Here is a 6,297-nt window from a genome sequence, read left to right as displayed (position 1 = left end):
GGAGAAATACAATGGATTTTGTTTTAAGATTAATACAAAAAAATAGAAACAAAAGAAAAAAGTTTTATGTTATAGTAAAAAAAAAAAAAAAAAAAAAAAATTGGTCTGGGAAGCAGTACTCCAATATATCTTTTCTACTGGATAGCCTTTTATGAGCTTGGACAAGTCACTTAATGTTAATGAGGACACATTAAGCCTCAGCTGTGAAGTAAAGGAAATAGGCTAGTTGTTCTCTAAGACTGCTTCCTATGTACTAGGGATTTATGATTCTGATATATCCTATCCCAAACTCTGATTTCTCCTTGTTTTTCCATATCATAAGAGAAAATATAATCTAAGGTAAAGAACTCTGAATTTTAGATATACCAACTAGGACCATATCCTAACTCTGTCATTTACATCTGCAACCAAAGTCATTTCACATCCTCTAGTCTTATTTCTTAGTTTCTAAAATGCTGTTCATTAAATGATATTGTTATGGGAGAGATATCTTCTCTCTGTCACATATATATTTATCACAACGCAGAAATTATAGAGGTAAAAATCTGGCTTTTTGATTATGCTCAAACATAAATTCAGATTTCAGAAAAAACCTAAATAATCATTAGAATCTTAATCAGGCTTTTCATAGACAAAATTACATTAGAATTACAGGAAAATAATTCTTTTACATATTGCAATCTTGTACAAATGTTCTTCTTGGGCCATAAAAGTTAAAGAGAAAATAAATCCATCATCCCATACTTTCTTCAGTATCATGAAGATGAACAAACTTAAATGGAGTTATAAGTTAGGTGAGTGAAAAATCCAAATAATAATCTTCTACATACCCTAAGGAAACCAACTTTGTCAAACAAACTCTATAGGTAAATTAAATCAATTAAACTACATTTGCAGGATCCACAAATAAGCTGACTGCAGAGCAGGATTTACATGTTGCTAAGAAGTTAGGAACAATTGAGATTTTCTGGTTTCTTGTCTGAGGAATGTTTAAAGCTCTAAGTATATTTCTATATCCCACAGAATAGGTCGTGGTCAGGTGAAGTTAATATTTAGACATACTTTTAGTTGACCAAAATTTGCAGGAGAAATGGTCCTGAGTCATAAATAATAAAAGGAAATCCAAAATTCCCATATAAATAGTTAAGGTCCTTTCTAACTCTGAAAATGTAGGATTTGAAAGTAGGAATTCTCTCTGGTTTTTAATATAGCATCCCTAGAACAAATTCACCAGCAGATTTTGCCACAAGATAGAGCTGTAATTAAATCTTTTCAAAAGGACCACAAAATCGTGTATCTAGAGTTGGAAGAAAAGTCTGAGATAATCTACTCCACCAATTTCATTTTATAAATGATGATGCTAAATGTCAGAGAGATTTGCTGAAGATCATAGAGATCCAGGCATATGACCCAAAGCTAAGTCTTCTGACTCCAAATTCAATGTTATAATTTGAAAATCAAGAAAAACACATATCAATCTTTGGCTAAATTTAAAATAAAAAAGCACTATGGTATATTGCTATTAAATTAGCATTTATTAAGTACTTATTACATGCAAAATACTATTTTGATTTCCGGTGGCACTAATTCAATCATTTTTAAATGATCACACATTTTAGGAATCATAGTTGTGTTGCTTTCATCATTTAGTGGTGAAAGGGATTCCAGAGGCCATGTTATTCAATTACCCCTATCTTATCTTATAAATGAGGAAAGGAGGAGCAATGAGGTTAAGGGTCTTGTCCAAGTTCATACTTCTTACAAGTGGGAAGGCCAGGATTCAAATCCTGATAACTCAATTCTAAATAAAATACCTTTTCCATGTACCACATTACTTCTTAAGTATTTTAAATTACTTTCTGTGAATTAATACATTTAGTTTCAGAATCAGAAACAACTTAGGGATTCTCAACCTGGGGACCAGGATTCATACATACATACATACATATATGTGTGTGTGTGTGTGTGTGTGTGTGTGTGTCTCCTGCCTTACCTTTCCCCTATTAAGAGTATTCTGTATATGGAATTTTCAGGGGGGGTGGGAGGGGGTTGTTTATTTTTGTTGTTTTTTATTAAAGCTAAACATATTCAATAGATAATTTTCAACATTCACCCTTGCAAAACATTGTGTCCCCATTTTTTCCCTCCTTTTTCCCCATCCACTCCCCTAGACAGCAAATAATCCAATGTACATTAAACATAAGCAATTCTTATATACATATTTCTATAATTATCATGCTACATAAGAAAAATCAGACCAAAAAGATAAAAAATGAGAAAGAAAACAAATACAAGCAAACAACAACAAAAACAGTGAAAATACATGTTGTAATCCACACTCAGTTCTCCCCCTGAATGTAAACGGCTCTCTTCATCACAAGATGGATGGAAATGGACTGAATGAGCTTGTTGTTGAAAAAAGCCATGTCCATCAGAATTGATCATCATATAATCTTGCTGTTGCTATGTACATCTCCTGGTTCTAATCACTTCACTCAGCATCAGTCCATGTAATTCTCTCCAGGCCTTTCTGAAATCATCCTGCTGGTTGTTTCTTATAGAAAAATAACATTCCATAACATTCATATACTGTAACTTATTCAGCCACTCTCCAACTCATGGTTATCCAATCAATTTCCAGTTTCTTACCATTAAAAAAAAAAGGTTTGCCACAAACATTTTTGCACAGGTGAGTCCCTTTCTCTCCTTTATGATCTCTTTGGGATACAGACCCAGTAGAGACACTGTGGGATCAAAGGGCATGCATAATCTGATGGCCCTTTGGGCATAGTTCCAAATTGCTCTCCAGAATAGCTGAATCAGTTCACAACCCCACCAACAATGAATTAGTGTCCCAGTTTTCTCACATCACTTCCAACATTCATCATTATATTTTCCTGTCATCTTAGTAATTTGAGAGGTATGTAGTGGTACCTCAGAATTGTTTTAATTTGCATTTCTCTGATCAATAGTGATTTAGAGCATTTTTTTCCATATGACTAGAAATGGTTTCATTTTCTTCATCTGAAAATTGTCTGATCATTTGTCCATTTATCAATTGGAGAATGGCTTGAATTCTTATAAATTTGAGTCAATTCTCTACACTTTCCAGAAATAAAGCCTTTATCAGAACCCTTGGATATGAAATTTTAACTTATGTTAGATTGTTTGCTCTCTTGGGGAGAAATTTTTTCCATGGTTTATTGCTTCCCTTCTAATCTTGTCTGCATTGGGTTTTTTGTACAAAAACTGTTAACTTAATGTAATCAAAATTATCCATTGTGTATTACATAATGTCCTCCACTTCTGCTTTGGCCACAGATTCTTCCTTTCTCCACAAATCTGAGAGACAGACTATCCTTTGTTCTTCTAATTTGTTTATAATATTACTCTTTATGTCTAAACCATGAATTCATCTCCACCTTATCTTGGCATAGGATGTTAGGTGTGGGTCAATACCTAGTTCCTGCCATACTAATTTCCAATTTTACCAGCAATTTTTGTCAGATAGTGAATTCTTATCCTTGAAACTGGGTCTTTGGATTTATCAAACGCCAGATTACAATAGTCATTGAATATTGGGACTTATGAACCTAATCTATTCTATTGATTAACTACTTTATTTCTTAGCCAGTACCAAATCTTTTGATGACCACTGCTTTATAATACAGTTTTAGATCTAGTACAGCTAGGTCACCTTTATTTGCATTTTTTTCATTAATTCCCTTGAAATTCTTGACCTTTTATTCTTCCAGATGAAGTTATTATTTTTTCTAGCTCTGTAAAATAATTTCTTGGGAATTTGATTGATATGGCACTGAATAAGTAGATTAATTTAGGTAGCACTGTCATTTTTAGTATATTAGCTCAGCTACCAATGAGCACTTGATTTTTGGGGGGAACTTTCTATGCTTGGGAATCATCAAGCTAGAGATTTCCAATTTTCTAGTGCACTGGCACCTACCTACCTTTAACCTCAGGAGTGGAAAATCAATCAAACCCACTTGTTCTATTTGTAGGATCTCCTAGAACTGGTAAAACAGCCCTAGACCTGGCTATTGCTCAAAAGTTGAATCTTAAGTCCCCTTCTGTCCCATAGTGGGAAATAAAATCTACCCTATAGAAATTAAGAAGGCAGAAATTCTGATGGAAAATTTCAAAAGGACAATTAGTCTGAGTATAAAAGAAACCAATGACGTTTATGAGGGTGAAGTCACAGAGTTAACTCTATGTGAGACTGAAAATCCTATGGGTAGATATGGCAAAATTATCAGCCATGTAATTATAGAACTTAAAATAGCAAAAGGAACAAAATAGTTGAAACTGAACCCCAGCATCTTTGAAAATTTGCCAAAAGAACAAGTGGAGGCTAGTGATGTGATATATATAGAAGCAAACAGTGGTGCAATAAAGAGGCAAGGCAGATGTGATACCTATGCTACTGAATTCAACCTTGAAGTGGAATTATGTGTTCCCTTGACAAAGGGTGACATGAGGGAGGGAAGGAAGGAAGGAAGGGAGGAAGGGAGGAAGGGAGGAAGGGAGGAAGGAGGAAGGAGGAAGGGAGGAAGGAAGGAAGGGAGGAAGGAGGAAGGGAGGAAGGGAGGAAGGGAGGAAGGGAGGAAGGGAGGGAGGGAGGGAGGGAGGGAGGGAGGGAGGGAGGGAGGGAGGGAGAAGGAGAAAGTAGGAGGGAAGGAAGGAGGCAAAAATTATTCAATATGTGACCCTCCAAAACTTGGATATAGCCAGGGCTAGGTCCCAGGGTAGGCAAGATATCTTTCCATGATGGACCAGTTAATGAAACCAAAGAAAACTGAAATCATAGACAAGTAGTGAAGGGAGATTAACAAGATGGTCAACAAGTACACTGACTAAGGTAAGCTGTTCTTGGTTCCTGGCATGCTATTTGTGGATAAGGTGCATCTGCTGGACAACACTATCTGCATCTCACCTTGGAGTCCTCCAAGACCTTCACCATCATTTTCACTTCTGTGTCAGCTGTGCCATCAGTGATACTGAGGATTTGTTCTCTCCTCTTGGAACTCCCCTTGATCTTTTGAACTAAGTGATTATCAGCCACACTACGTGGTGCACCCCACAAGAAATGAAAGAGATAATTTAAAAAATCAGAGCCCAGACAGAAAAGATTAACAACAGTGAGGAAGTATTGAACTACCTGGGAGAAATTGGTACCAAGACAAGAATAAGATGCTCAGTGCAGCTCCTGACTCCAGACCACCTGCTGGCCAACATCATTGGGAAAGAAGGAACATGTAGAAGAAATTAATGAACTCTCCTATGATGTCAGGTCTTCAGCCATGATGAGGAAGCATTGAACTTGCTGGCCAAGATCATTGAGAAAGAAACATGTAGAAGATGTTAATTAATTCTTCTATGATACCTAGTCTTCAGCCAAAATCCTAGATGATCAACAGGATAAATACATGAAGTAAAATTATAGTGGCATTTTAACCCTTTTGAACTGAAATGGAAAGATATCAAGAATGTGCCCTGTCCTGCTAAACTAGGTAAAGATGTGAGGATGGATATTTCTGGAGCATAGAAACCCTGGACTAAATGTCTAAGTCCAAATTATGAGTAGTTAGTTATATTATCAGTTTTGTGTGAAATGATTAATTTTAAATTATCATAAAATAGTTCTGCCATAGTTGCTGTGCTTCAAACCTCACCTGGAATATCTTCTAATAAATCTTCTAATAAAAAAAAAAAACTCTCCCTGTAAAGTACCTGAGCTGTCTTAATTCATTGAATAAAGAAAGACCTAGAAGTCCCAAACAAGAGCTTGATGGAATCATATATGAAGTCCCAAGAACAGACTCTTATAAAACCATCATATACTAAGACTCTTCCATAACATCTAGTTGTGTCCCTTTCATGCCCTGCCCATCTGCTTCTGAGAATATCAATCCCAGTTTGGGAAGCAGATACTTCTTTCTCTACTACAATATTTTTAAGAATGAAAAAGAGAGGGATGTTAGAGGTCATTGGGTCTAAACCTCTCTTTTACAGATGGAAAAAAAAATGATGTTGAGAGAAATTAAATCATTTTCCAAGAAGGAGAAATTAAATGGTTCACCAAGATCGCACAACTAGTAACTGTCTGTATCATGATTTGAACCTCATTTTTCTTGACTACAAATCCAATGTCCTAAATACTATACCCTACCCTACTCTCTTTTTTTTTTCTTTTTAACTATATCTTTAATTTTCCCTTGGTATAGCATCAGTTTGTTGGTGCATTGTTTCAATTGTATCTGACTCACCACAATTCCATTT

General features: G+C 35.4%; 1 pseudogene; it reads left to right on the top strand.

Annotated features, from left to right (window-relative positions):
- Positions 1 to 757: 757 nt before the first annotated feature.
- Positions 758 to 5,122, top strand: LOC116423601 (annotated as a pseudogene).
- The last annotated feature ends 1,175 nt before the right edge of the window (positions 5,123 to 6,297 follow it).

This window comes from Sarcophilus harrisii, chromosome 4, assembly GCF_902635505.1.
Source record: "Sarcophilus harrisii chromosome 4, mSarHar1.11, whole genome shotgun sequence".
NCBI lineage: Eukaryota > Metazoa > Chordata > Mammalia > Dasyuromorphia > Dasyuridae > Sarcophilus > Sarcophilus harrisii.
Note: the sequence above shows the minus strand (reverse complement) of the source record. Positions and strands in the feature narration are given on the sequence as shown.